We start from the raw sequence: 15,169 nt of genomic DNA, 5'->3' as shown, positions 1-15,169 counted from the left end.
TGACTTAACAAGCTGCTTGCTATGCGAGCGTCAGCATTCCGGCGAATGGTATTGTTCCATGGTGGGCTGTGCATGCACTCGAGCCATTTCATCTTTTTTCAGCTTGGCATTGAAAGTGAATGACTTGCAGCGGCTGAAGCTTTGGTAGAAGACGACGGCTCCACTTCATGCAGCACACGACGTCACACGCGCCATGGCAAAATGGCTGGCGGTGGGCGTGGATTATAGTCAGCTACTTCTAGGGCTCATTTTGCTCTGAAATATTCTTTTACAATGCATTATTCTTATATGTATAGGTACAGCAGACCTCTTACTATTTTTCGCTGAAAACCACAAATTATTGGGTGAGCTTCTCATGACCACTTTTATGTTACACCCCTTTCCTTGCCATCCCGCGCTACATGATCCATAACTTCCTCTCGATTTGGGACGTTAATACCCAGATATTAATGTTATTAACTTCATCTCGAGTCTGTACAAGTTTCTGCCCCATATGTTTGTAGTGGTAAAGTGCAATGATTGTAGACTTTCCGATATCCAGACAGCGCGTTAAATTGCCTGTCATGATGTGAGAATGCTTCCGTAGGCACGCCATTCCATCCTTATTGCTCGATGAATTTCATATACACGAGTTCGGCTTTCCTTTGACTAAATGAAGTAGGTATATATGTCCTTACACATACTCTAAGATCTTGTTACCAATCGTGGGCTTTCTCAGTGCACTTCAAAGAATTGAACTAAAATCGCCATTAAAATGGGGCATATTTACAGACTCGAAGTCAGCCTTGCAGTGTCCATCAGCTTTACGTCATGGTGCACAACACCAACTAGTATTACAAGTAAGAAAAAAACCTATCGGCAATTAAAACACAGAGGGCATGACATAACTTTTCAGCGGCTTCCAGGCCGCTGTGGCATTGACGGCAACGAACACGCCGATAATTCTGCAAAAAATGCTCATAAAAGTGGTGTGCAGGAAGTCATTCCATTATCACTAACCGATGCATCATCAAAGATTTGCTCGCTCGCACGTGATCTAACGCATTCAATGAGGAATACGTCCGGTTTTCTGCATACCCGCCTTCACCGTCTGGATCCGTCACTTCAACTTCAAATTCCATTCTGACTGTCCCGATCCGAAACAACAGTCCTCTGTCGCCTGTGGCTTGGAGTGTCTTTCACGAACAGCTTTGCTTACCGAATCGGAATGACAGAAAATGCTGTATGTGCTCACTGTGAGAGCGAGGAGACCATTGCGCACGTCCTGTGTCATTGTCCTCACTACAGCTCTTAAAGACAACAGCTCTCAGCAAGGCTGGCACGGCTCGACGAGCAGCCGCTTTCTGAACAATCAATTTTGGAGTGCCGGAACGTTCGAGCTTCCAACCAGAAAGCGACGAAGGCACTGCTGAAGTATCTGCGCTCAATCGACCTTGCTAAACGACTATGATGCTCCCGTGCTTGAGTGTGTGTGCTTTTTTTATTCTTTTTTTTTCTTCCTTACCTTTCTACCCCTTCCCCAGTGCAGGGTAGCAAACAGAAAAACTTCTGGTTAACCTCCCTGCCTTTCACTTAACCTTTCTCTCTCTCTCTCGCTCTGCCGCCAAGAAGTCGAAGAGCATCTTTGCTTTTTTTAGGTGTGTGTCTTCGACTCTAACACGTTACGGATGGAGCGCTTCAATCATTTGTTACAGTTTGTCTTCATTATTGTTGAAGAGCACTGCGCCGTCTGCAGACCATACTTTGCGTAGATATTATCTTATCACCTGTATTTACATTTCGTTCATATCTAGTCCTTTCAAGTGTTTCCCTAAACGCGCCGTAAACAGCATTGGAAGGGTCGTGTATCCATGGCCAACCCCTTTCTGGGTCGCATTTTTGCCAGAGAAGCTGTTCTTGGTCGGGCCCTTAATGTCCGGGATCCGTGGTAACGCATGTGGACATCATAAGCGGGTATGCGGCACAGACATTGTGCAAATCCCACTACTCACCACTGGTCCACTAAAAATGAAGGCCACAGTTAGCCCAACAAACGGGTATGTGCCGCAGAAAACCGTGCGGGCTATCAGAAAACTATCATCATCATAAGCGCGTATGTGCTACAGAAATTGGGTAAATCCCACTAATACAACATCCACACAAAAAAAGTCAGAAGGCAGTTAGTCCAACAAATGGCGTACGCGTTACCACAGTCACAACACTTTCACGTGATACTTTGTGGTTATAAAAGGTGGTGACTATAAAACAACTTCAAACTTAACAAACAGTGTTTCATAAAGAGCAGTGATACAACATATCGGAACATCATAAGCGAAGGCTTCTTTGTAAACCTGTGTATAAGAGTGCTATGGTCAAGATGCAACAAAACTATACAACCACCTCAAAGCTTAACAAGGAATGTTTTAAAGAGCAGGGATACGACATATTTGAAAAACTTGCAAAACATAAAAATGCGCTAGCCTGACGAAGGGAACGCCACCAGCTTCGTTGGTGTCCGCGAAGCGGAGCTGTTTCTGTTTTCTTTTGATTTTCTTGCGAAGAAGCAAGGCTGTTGTTGAATGTTTGTAGTTGTTGGCTGAGGTATTCACATATGTTTCAAGCGCTCCTAGAAAACGCAATGTTTCCTTGACTGGTGGCATCTCGACTAAGTCGAATGCCTTTTAGCAAACCATGAAAGCCGTATTAACTGTTTTGTTGTACTAAGATTTCTCAGTTATCTTATTGATCAGATAGCTGTAGTCTATCGCAGAGTACCTCTTTCCGAAGCAAGCTTGCTCCCTGGGTTGATTACGGACAGCTATTTCTCTCACCATATTTGAAATTACATTTGTGAATATTTTTATAATACTGAGAATAAGCTGGTGGATCTGTAAGTCTCCAAATCTATTGCGCCTATCCTTTTGTGTGTTGATAAAATATTGGCGTTTTCCATCTTACTAGTACCACAGTAATCGTTATCAGCGGGCGCGCGGTGATAACGCAAGCAGAGGCACGCGAGATAGGTAACGATTACTGGGGCATTAGAGGGAAATGTTCGAAATAAGGTATGATTGTCCTGCGTGAGCAAGGCCAAAATATTTTGCAGGTATCCACAGTTTATTCGATGGTCACCGCTTCATGGCAGGTGAGTTCGTCTTCGTGAAAGGTTTCCTACTTCAATTGTTTACCGTGGGGTTGCCAGGATCATTTCGGAACAGTCACTTTATGATCTTTCAGGCGTTGTAATATTGACAATAGACATAAAACATCGTGACATAAAACTTCGTGAGGGTGCACATCGATGCTTGAATGTACCAGTGTTTTGGGCCACGGGAACGCAACATTTTAGATAAGAACTTTCAGACGCTTTTGGTATCACTAACAGGAAAGCGACGTTCTTGTGTCTTAGAGACAAGGAAATGCTTGTCATCATTGGCGTTGCATCGGTTGGGTTGATTGTGCATTACATTTTTGTGACGTTCTGCGACTGATGTCGCGTATGCTCAGGACTGCAGGAGTTTTAAATTCTTTTCGCATTATAAAAGTTATCTTGTGCGCAGTCTCTTACCTTTGTCTTCTTAATTGCTTGTGCACGTCCCCTTTTTGCAAGTTTTTTACCAGGAGCCAGCGTGCGACTAGCCCGATATAGGTATCTTCTTTGTTCCTAATATAATCTACATTTATCGGTACCTTTGCGTATTAGGCCCGCATCAAGTCCTGGTGCATGTTACGACATGGCTCGGTGGTGCCGCGCTCCCTGTCATAAGTGAATGCGAAATAGGCGAAAATAAATGAACAAAAATAGTTGCGCAATTATACTCACGGATATAAAAAAAATTCGGCAGATCCCACGCACTGTGGGAATCGATGTAATGCGAAGCAGCCAGTAAAGAGCTGCATACATCGCCTTGTTTGTCTTTGAGCCAAATGAAATCATTCATGCCATGGCATCTAGTCCACCATATAAAGCATGTTTGCCATGCACGCATGCATGCACAATCTAGTATACACCATGCCAATGAAACGCATATTCTGGTATATACAATGCATGACCTGTCGCTTATGTTCATCACGCACTCGTGTCGTGCCATACCAATTTTGGTATATATCCAGTTAACAAAACGGCCGGAAGCACACCATGGCAGTGGCATGTAAATCATACCGTACATGACATACATAACATGATTCGCATGTTAAAGGGACACTAAAGGCAAATATTAAGTCGACGTTGATTGTTGAAATAGCGGTCCAGAAACCTCGTAGTGCTGCTTTTGTGCCAAGGAAGTGCTTATTTTGAAATAAAACCACGTTTTTAGTGGTCCGCATCGCGTTAGCGCGCTTCAAATCTCCCGCCTGAAAATACGACTTTCATACGTCACTGCTGCCGTGCCCAACGTTGCCCACTTTTACGCCGACACTAGTAGCAGCCGAGCGGAAGTAGCGGGACCCACAGTAGCAACAACGGCGCTGCGGCAAAGACTTGCTCGGATGGGCACATTCAAAGCCTTCACCAAGTTGCGGTTGGTCTCGTAATCCTCAGTACGAAAGGGCAGCGAGCACACACGCAGAGGTTTTGACTGTTTAGCACACTGGCACAATGGCATGACACTAAGCCACTTCGAGCGTGGGCTATTGTTTCTTAAAAATCACGATGAAAATTCAGTTGGCGTAGGACGTTTGAAGCATTTTCGTTAATATTGCAGATAGCAACGTAACACATTCTCGTAACGATTACCTTTCCGTGCACGGCCATGAAGTACTTGTATACAATGTACGTAATGTAATGAAATGTAATAATGCATATAAGATACATAAGTGATTAGACTTCATTAGGAATGTACCTACACTTTTCTATGTTTAAAGAACGTGTTTCACCTTTCAAAGAGTTTATAAATTCTAACATCTGTAAGAAACGAACATACAGCCAAGACAGGAATAGAGAGGCTTTTATTGCAACAAAAAACTCGGTTTCATTCTCAACAGTATTTAACTCCAGGGGGACGGGGGTCTGGTTGGTTAACATTCCTTTCTTGCCACCGTTGCTCATAGCTTCGTATCTGACCCGTATAGGCAAACTGCCGCTCCTTGCAAGAAGGGCAGCGCACCCATCCATTAACGACAGTCTAACTCGCGTTTACCGCTGCGTCCGAAAAGAATGGGAGTGGGCAGCAGGTGATTTGCACATGAAGAGGTGCACGCGGCGACCACGGCGGGAGAGCTGATGCCGGGAAGTCACTGAACACGAAGACGCGCGTGCTATAGAAAGGAAGCGAGCTTATACATCGAACACGCGAGGGGGTAATCAAAATACAGCTAGCGATGAAGGGGGTAGTTAGTGATGGTGCTATAGAGGCCATGCCCTGAAGAAAAAAAAATAAGCATATTCGGCCGTGCTTGGTGTTGGATTCGGCGTTTTAGTTTCACCGAAGCCGACACCATTGTGATTGAGCCTACGCTGGCTTGAAAGGGGGGAGATATGTCAGTGCCACTTCAGGGTTGTCTCAATTGAGCGGCGTGGGTTCGTATCCTTGGTCTGTGTGGGGTAGGCCTTGACGACGAGCGGGAACGGAGAACTACGAATAGAAGAGGCGCTGGAACCGGAACGATGAGGGGTAGCCTGCGTTGTAGACAGAGACAAGCAAAGGTAAGGAGTCAACGTAAGCAGCCTGCTTTTTGCAGCATAATTAAGGTAGCGCTGCAGTCAATAATTGGCTCTTTGAGAGAAACAACACATTAGGCATGCTGCCATGTTATGCGCCTACTTTATATGAAATATTAGAAGCCTTGCCCCATATTTGGCCGTTGGTCTTAAAAACAATGCGTAGAAGTCTAACAAAAGCATAAAATTAGCGCGAAAATTCAAAACACTAGTGGCCAAACGACTGTAACAATGAAGAATAACTAAATAGGAGGCGCTTATATTACAGTTCATAAAAGCTCTGCAGGCAAGATGGTTTGCTTAACATAATGTACTGTACTATAATATAATATAATATAATATAATATAATATAATATAATATAATATAATATAATATAATATAATATAATATAATATAATATAATATAATATAATATATTGTAATACAATATAATATAATATAATATAATATAGTATAATATAATATAGTATAATATAATACATAAAGTCGACAGGTACATTATCGAAGTCAACCTTCCACGACTGCCTCTTATAAAAGTTGTATGAAGCGTTTCAGCGTTGACTAAGTGTGCGCTGGTTCCCACTCTACATTGTGTACCCCGAAACAAACGATATTGGGATGCTTTCGGCTTCCTGGTGACCTTAAATTAGTAAATGCATAAATATTTTTCGCAAAAACACACACGTACACACGCACGAGATCCACCTGTGCACCTGTGAAGTGCCCAAATAAACGTTCACTTAATCTGGAAGCATAAAAACTCTGCCTTGCCGCACAATATTTTCCGATCGTATGAAACCGCGAGCGCGGTTTAATGAACTTTTAATTAGATGTTACCGAGTTCGCAGGGGTAATCGGAAAATTCCAGGCAGTCTATGATCAATGGTTCGCGGGAGGCCCTTCTATAAGTCGGAGCTGAGTTAATCGCCACATTCTTCGAAAGCCTCCACGCACGTGTTGGGAAAGTGCATGACCTCATTGTCTGCTATGCAGGAGGTTGCAGCAGAGCATACGCGCTGCGTGCGCTTCACTGTTGTTCAGCTAAAAAGCTCCAGCTCGAATGCGTGACTGCTATCGGGACCATAAACGCATATCACGTGTTCCTTGCTTGAGGGTTCTTTCACGTTTCACGTTTTCCTGCCGCCATGCCGGGTAGGCAAAACCTTGCCGTGACACTTGATGCTACGATTTCAATGAAATAGGTTTTGTGAAGTTGAGGGAACACCAGTAGTCGTAATTTGCAAAAAGTGCTATAATACCATCGCTTTGGAGTGTCATTCATTAGGAAGCCAAGTATACAAGTTCGAAATCTGTAGGCTTTGCCACCCTCTGCACTGCGACAAAATATGATTATTTCGGATAACTCTGAGTGTTTTTCATTGCACTCTTCCGAGAAGTGTTTCAAATGTTTGCAGATTTTATGCGTATGTACAAGCACACGTAAAAGCACATGCAAAAACACACGTACAGGGAATTCGAACCCCCCTCCCCGCAACCCCAAAAGTAAAACCTTACCTTCGCCCTTTGATCCCAACTTGTGACCTCCTCCGCTTTTTGCGAGTTAGGAGACATGAACTTTATATTTTCGGCGTAGTTCTATTCCGTTTTCGTTCGATAATATTGTTTTTCTGTGAGAGGCCCAGTTGCCTCTCTCCTCTCCTTGCACATCAGAGGTAGTGGTAGCAATTTTCAGGTCTTTACCAAACCTCTGCCAAGCCTGCGGTAGATCTCTTCAATGTCAAAGTTTAGCTTTTGCGCCTTTCTTTCCTCCGCTCACACTGAATTTCATCTTTCGTTCTGACAGAGTGATAAAAATATCTAATTTTCCCCGCAAACGCAAGTGACTTCTTTCCTTTTTTTTTGTTCCTTTCCGCAGACACTACATTGCGAGGCCGTCGAAACAAAATGCTTCTCTCGAACAGTGAGGCGCGATGATGGGCTTCTGCGTATTACGCGTCCGGCGCTGCAATTCGAGACATGTTCTCATGCCAACGCTATCGGGAACACGCGAGCACGAACGTAGAATCAAATAACAAACAAGCTTCAGGTCAGTGAGTTGTTTGCTGAAATATTCTTGCGCATACGCATTCAATTTACGTTTTCCTATAGGACGGAAAAGAAATAGTCACTCGTATACAGGCGCGCTGATGCATAGAGCAACAAAACACAAATACCTACAAAGAGTTTCTCCAGTAACGCCGCGAGGAAAAAGTGGGCGACCCGTATAGGTTGAAGTGGAGAAAACTCATCATAAGCGAAGACAGCGTAGAAAAACGAGAGCTGCCTTGGCAAAGAAGGAAAGACGATGTAAACAAGTGCATTGCGCAAGAAGATTGATTATGCTGGTGTTACTGTTCTTTTTAAGGAGATACCCTCTCTGCAGTGCAGCGATTGTTTCGCAAAAGTGAGCGTGTGCTACGGACGACCGGAAATAGGAAGCGATATGAGCTTTCGATATCAGCTTTAGAAAGTTTCGATAGGCAGGAGAAGAGTTTCGAACTCTGACGAACGAGATTATCTTTGAAGCCAATTTATCTATAGAAAACCCCGTTGTCAATAAAATTGTGGGAAAACGGTGTAAGCGTCAATGGGTATTCGGCGACGGGGGGAGCATGAGAGGAGTGATACGGGCGATCTCTTCCCGCGATATCCATCAAGGACGGCTCATGGCCTTTATAGACTACCACCGCGTACTTCGATGGAAAAAACCCTACGTGCTCCCTGGTGCATTTGCCTAAAACGACTCGAAGGCGAAAGCCAGCTTTTTCTTCTCTGTCGATTGTACTGAATCCCCCCCCCCCTCCCTTCTTTTTCATTAGAAGCTTTCTGCAACCAACGTGATTTTGCACTGCCTTCGGGATCGGAGTCACTAGAGACTTTCTACATCTCCCGTGCTTTTTTTCAGCGCCTCCTGGATCGGCCCACCTTTGGCCAAACGACGATGTCATGTGGTGACGTCATCATGGGACGTCACGCTACGTTATGATGATGTCGCAAATTTGGGCGACCTGTGACGTCGTGATGACGAGAGAGGCTGACGTGATCACGTGATGGTGATTTTTTTCTTCTCTCACCCGTGCTGAGCACACGAGTGAGCAGAGTTCTGATCGAACGCCGCCTCACTTCGGAAGGCCCAGCATTAAAGAATTGCCTGCGCGTGGCGGGAGACTGCGTCATTAATTCCACAGAGCGCGAATTCATTTCGCGTTCCTCGATGGAACGCGTGATGTTGGAACTTTGGAAGACAAATTGACTCCGATGGCTTGCGCAGTTGCAGTCACGTATATTTGCGTGACCATCTCTCGAGTAGCACAATATTTTGCCCAGTGGTAAGATTCATTGATTTCTTGGAAGGAGGAGGAGCAAGGAAGGTCAACCAGACGCGCGTCCGGTTTGATATCCTACGCTGGGGGAAGGGGATTAAGGGATGAAAAGATAAGCAAATAGAAATAAGGAAACACACAAAAAAGATACACGTGAGCTTAAACTACACTGTTGCGTTCGATAGTACTGCACGCAAGACCTCAGGCGTTTCGCGTTCCACTGTTCATCGTCGAGTCATGGTGCCTACCGAAAGCTTGCAAGTAGCGGACATAGAACATCCAGTACATGTTGTACGAACTCAGCGTATGGTGACTTCAGTCTGCCGACGAACACGCGAAGTGTGTCTAACAGTGATTCAAGCACTATCAGGATTGATTTGTCTTCTTCTGGAAACTTGCCAGTCGGAGATTCAGGGTTCACTCTTGCCGATGCGCACTGTGAATCATCATGTCGCTGCGACTTAGGCAACGGAGGCCAAGCTGCGTCAGTTGTGTCCATGCCTGCCCCCGCCCCGGTGGTCTAGTGGTTATGGCGCTGGACTGCTGACCTCGACTGCTCGCGGGATCGAATCCCGGCCGCGGCGGCTGCATTTTCGATAGAGGCGAAAATGTTTGAGACCCGTGTCCTTAGATTTAGGTGCACGTTAAAGAACCACAGGGGGTCAAAATTTCCGGAGCCCCCCACTACGGCGTCTTTCATAATCATATCATGGGTTTGGGACGTTAAACCCCAGATATTATTATTATTTGTGTCCATGCCTTTCATGTTGTTCTGGTTTGTAGTATCAGTCGCCGATCCGTATGGCTGCGGCTTCGGCAATGTAGGCCAAGTGGAATCCACAGCAACCATGCATTTCACTGCATTCTTTTTAATACCATCCGTGTAAAGTCCGGGTGGCAAAGGAGGTGGTGAAACAGGGCGTCCAATGGGTTCTGCGGGTGCAGAGACATTGGTTTTCTCCGGTGAACTTCGGCACCGACGGCGCCGATTCTTGATGGTTGCGGCGGCCTCGCGATGCGATGTATGGTCTCTCGCCATTTGTCTCAACACAGCTATCTAGCTTTTCATTTTTGGGCAATCTTTTGAGGAAGCTTCATGGTGTGGATTAAATTTTGAACACATCAGGACATTAGCTTCACATCTGTCCGCGGAATGGGTTTCAGCGCAGGGAGAACATACTAGCTTATCTTCGCATACGCTTCTCACATGACCTAATTTCATGCAGTTTTGACATTGCAGTGGCTTCGGCACAAAAGGTCTTACAGGGTGTCGCAAGTGGCCCACCTTTACACACGAAGGTAGATAGCTGCCTTTAAAGTATATTTTCAAGCAGCGTGAGGTACCCAAACAAGCAACCTTGGCGATGAAGCTAGCTTCATTAGCTGGCTTGACCAGGCTATACAAGTAGGAGCTGGGAATGGCAGCGTCAACGTCGTAGATGATGCTGGTAACGACGTTGGAGCCCACCGGGATGTAGGAGCGGACGTTGATTCCATCCAGCTCTGTGACGTTGTGTAGTATGTTCAGTGCGGGAGCATGGGAAACATCAATCGCCATGACGTTCTTACGCGGGTTCACTCTGACGTCGATGATTTTATCTGGCACCAGTCCCTCGAGCAGCATCGAAACAGATTGCCTGCTGAGGCGTTTCTTGATGCCGTTATGGTGAGCAGGAACGAAAATTATGGTGTTCCTTTCGGGCCTTCTTGGCGCTCTTTTATACGGTGTGTTCGGGAATGAAGATGTAATGGTGTTACGTGTTTTCGCCCTTCGGCTCATTACAAGTTCAAGGTCGTCGTCAGGTGGCCTGTCAGTCAGTAGACATCAGTGTCCTCGCTGTCGCAGTATGGTCCCGTCCGCTTCCTGGACGCGGCCTCCGCTGATGCCACAGGACCTGGAAGATATCTGAACTGGTCCACATTCATCGCCGATGAGCACAGTAGGAGGCTTCACGAGGTGCACATATTTGCGCAAAAAAAAGCAAGAGATACTTGTACACGACTGCTTCACATCTTTGAGTTTCGTTTTATTCCTTTTTTTGTGTGTTCTGTCATGCGAGTGTTCGTTAGCTGCTTGAAGGGGCCTCCTGCTTGTTTCTAGACTGCCGAGATCGGCGAGCGTCCCTTCGCCGCGGGGCGCCGGGGCAGAATTAAGGAGGCAGCCCCACTTTACTGCGCTATGCTGTTTCGAATGCACGAAGATGAGCACGGCTTTGAATTGCTTGAGACAGCGCCAGTGCCGCTGGCACAGGAGGTGAAACACGATACTTTGCGCCTTTGTGCTCGGCTCGGCGTTCGACACCAAGTTTCCTCGATTGCGTGGAATTGGGTCCTAGCCGGCCGCCCAGACCCTCCGACTTCGTGGAACCATTTGTGTGCGTGTGTGTGTGTGGATGTGTATATGCGTGTTTGTGTCAACGTGCGCGTTTGTGTGCTCGGACCTGTGTCCGTGAAAAGAGCAAAATGCGCGGGAAGGACGAGACAGACGGAGAAGCGCGAGCAACGAGAAGAGACTGCGAAGTGCGGGCGATTCGAGCGGTTGTGCATGTTAGCGGTGCGATTTGAGCGGATGTGCGTATGAGACTGCGTCGTGAGTTCTGCGTTGTAACTAAGTTTTTGATCATTAAATGTAAACTTCGTTTTCCCTTTTAACTGTGTGCCGTGCGTTGCATTTCCTATTGCATTTTATTTTGCGGTCCACGGCCATCCTTGACGCTAACATACTCGAACAGCGTACCGCTAGGCAGACACTTCGTCGTCGTCGTCTTGGAAGGTTACCTATAATCACGATGTGCATGAGCAGCTCCCTCTGCAATGGTGTAAGGAAACTGGGGGTGAGAAAAGAGACAAAAGCATTGGTTTGCGCAAATGTCCATTGCATGGAAGTGCAGGTAAGCACCAAAGTGTTCGGAACGTACTCCTCCGCGAAAGATCGTGGATTATCCGACTCTGACTTATGAGAATGTTCTACAAAAAAGAAAGCAACTCGAAAGACGATCTTACGAGCCATTCTTGAAAAGCTGCTTCATTGCTGTTACAAAACAAACGACTGGTTGTGCCGTGCGTTTAGAATGCATTGTTCGGTACTGTAGCTGACTACGTTTAACGTTGTTAACGGTTAACGCACAAACACGTGCGCGCACACACACACATGGTGCATGGAGCAAGTTTCCTCAGAGAACTTGATGACTTCGTACACTTATGAATGTCTAAAAAAGTGTGCCCGACAGCTCGTCACACAACCGTACTATCAACTCATGAGAGGCTCTGGAGGAACACTTGCCGGTATTGTATGCCAGAGTGACCTCTCCTGGTTGAACAGCACCACCACCACCGCCGCCCCTTGAGAAAAACATCAACAGAATACATGTAATATAGAACCGTCGTCTCGCATGGATGACGGCTGGAGAAGCCAGGGAGCCCATGAAGGATTTTTGTAAAACTGCGCAGAAGGCAAACGCACCGTAACGGAACTCAACCACTTTGCGTGCTCGTAATCAGATCGGTGCCGTTTTTTGACACGCTATAGATTACTTGCTGGCACCGGTAAACGGCAAACAAATTTTACGACTCCTGCTTTGAGGAACTTGGCTGAATGTGAATTAAAAGGTGTGACGAAGGATGAAAGCATAAATGTCTGACACGTCAGCCCATGCACGACACGCCAGAACGGATCGTTCGCAACCACCGTAAAAACGTCAGCGCTGCATTTCGCTCGACGAGCGTTGCCAACGTAGTTTTCGCTTCTGCGCCCACGTTTACTCGAGCGCCAATGAGTGGGCAACTCTGAATTGCATAGCTTCCCTCGAGAAGCCTTAGCCTTTATTTTAGGCCGTTATTGATATCGGCCCGCTTCAACATATTGCCGCGAGAGACAGGCGGTGCTTGGGCGATCATGCGTCGGAACATCGGAACACATATCGTCATGATCCACAACCACAGAGAAGCACGTGTTTGTGCTCCACGGCATGGCTCGCAAGTTTACGAGGCCCTCGTCTCGACAGTCTTATCGTTTTTCTATCGTGCGCCCCTTATAAGTGAAAATATGCTCGCGCGTAATCTCAAGACACGTAGCTTAGAAAAGAAATTTCTTCGATAGAAAGGAAGGCCGTCGAGAGAAAGGAGAGGGTCAAGAAGGCTAAACGAGACGGTCGCGACGTGCCGCGGGGAGCGCTGGCATTTGGAGCGCGTAGCGATGCGAGGGGGACGGCGATGGGTCCGAGTAGGCCACGTGTGTGATCGCGCCTTCTCGAGGACGACTCCCCGGGGCGTCGCTCAGACCGTACACGACCGAGGTCAAGACGCAGCACCCTCCTTTGTTTCCAAGTGAGAGAGGAGAAGGGACAGTTAATGCCAGTAGCCCCGGTGCTATCTTCGCCTCTGTACTTCTAGCTCCATCTCCCTCTTTATTCCGCAAGAGTCAAGCTGGGCAGAACACTTACGTCGAGAGTTGTTATGCACGGCCCTCGAAGGTGCGCTAAAGTACAGCACGACGCTATCCTCTAGTAAAGCTTTGCCGCCCCGAATAGCGCGGAGTTTTCACGTAGACGTTTACGTCGGCGTGCCTTGTCTCACGTATGATGGCCCAACAACGGCGGCAGCAATGCAGTTTACGTGCGTGCCACTAATGTATACGTGAAAACCTTTTGTGCATGACAAAGCGGGAGCGTGCTTGCAGAAAAAAAATGTTTCGCTGTGACGGCGATTTTCTTTTTCCTTTTCTGATTGGCGTGTATTGTGCAAGTAACGCAACAAGAAAAAAAAAACGACGGCTGGACACTGATGCGTGTGACTGGCGCGAGGCAATCGTCGGTCCCGATTCACAGGGGAGAGATTACGACCACGATGGTATTGTTACGCAGATGCTGAACGTGCGTGCTACAAGCAGGTCCCAGTGTGGCGTCCTGGTGAACCCATTTCCCTCATAGCTGTATCCGAGGTGGCGACCGCTCGTCATCTGTCACACACGCTGAATTATGGGTGACACTGCTGTAGCCGCCGCAACAATGTTTAGTATCCTGGCTTTCAGCCTGAGGAACAGACTGTGCAGATTATATTTTTTGCGTCTTTATATAATATGTAATTGCTTCTTGGAACGTTATAAGCTACCACTGTATGAGGGGTTTCGACATCAGCAGAAAATACCACTGGTGGTCGTAAAATCGGCAATTGGAAATCCTTTGCACAATAACTTGCAGCGCCGGGGAAGCTGCGAAATGTGCCATATCTTAGAGAGAAGGCACCACAGGCTCGCGTCTGTACTGTTGTTATTATTGACATTGAGTGTCGTAATGCTTTCGGGTTTATTGGTAGCCTTATCGGCGTTCGAGCAGCAGCTACGAAATTAATTTGAATTCGTGCACGGGCTAGAGGTCCCCAAATCCGTCCCCAAATAACGCGTAACTGTGGTTACACGCAATCTAGACATATCCCTAAGCAACATCGTCGAAGCTGTAGAATGAATCGCTTACCGCAGACACATTGCGAAAGTTTTCGTTCCCTGATTTTGTAGGCTAATGTGGCGGGCTTCAAGCGTCAGATTTTCCTCGTGTACCTAGAGCGTACGCGTAAAAAGTCATTCAATCGACACAGTTCGCAAAAAAAAAAAAAAAGAAACGTCAGTATTATTGAAAAGGATGACACTGCACCCATGCCCTTGTCTTAGTGGATTCATCAATACCTATACAATGTTTCTAGAGCACAGTGGTTATGAGAAACACTGTAATGGAGGCTCCCGGAATAATCCTTACCTCTTCTTATAAAGGCATGTAAATATTAGGGGGGTTTGTTCATTCCGCTTAAATTTCGGCGCTCCGTCAATATTAAAATAAGTGACTCGGGCTCAGCAGGGGACTATGGGTGAAATTTAACATCGGATGCATTGAGTTATTTATTATGGCGTCAGCTCCTAGCGACTTAAGGGTATAGCGGAAAGGTTGACCTCTCATGACCCTAATTTATGCCATAAAGAGCGTAATGAAGGTCTGATAATTGAAGAAAACAAAAGAAAAAAGTTTATAAAAACGTAGTAATAGATCTACCTAACACTCGTATAGGATAGATAGGTTAATTTTGATTAAGATGAGTGAATAAAAATTTCAGTTAACCCCGTCGATAGATAATTAAAACCTAATTAATAGCAGCACTTACACCCTGAATGCGCAGAAAACTGTCCTTAGGTCCGCCGTAAGTGAATATAGGAAAGT

The 15,169-nt window shown here is 46.3% G+C and overlaps 1 protein-coding gene across 2 annotated transcripts in view; it reads right to left on the bottom strand.

Annotated features, from left to right (window-relative positions):
• Window positions 1-4,913: 4,913 nt before the first annotated feature.
• LOC119390412 (uncharacterized) overlaps window positions 4,914-15,169 on the bottom strand; it is a 133,247-nt gene continuing 122,991 nt past the window's right edge. For both annotated transcript variants that reach the window (XM_037658026.1, XM_037658027.1), the window contains exon 4: window positions 4,914-5,596. The gene's annotated coding sequence lies outside the window, so the exon portion shown is untranslated. The remainder of the gene's footprint in view (window positions 5,597-15,169) is intronic.

The sequence above is a fragment of the Rhipicephalus sanguineus genome, chromosome 4 (assembly GCF_013339695.2).
Source record: "Rhipicephalus sanguineus isolate Rsan-2018 chromosome 4, BIME_Rsan_1.4, whole genome shotgun sequence".
Classification (NCBI taxonomy): domain Eukaryota; kingdom Metazoa; phylum Arthropoda; class Arachnida; order Ixodida; family Ixodidae; genus Rhipicephalus; species Rhipicephalus sanguineus.
This window is presented reverse-complemented; position numbering and strand designations above follow the sequence as displayed.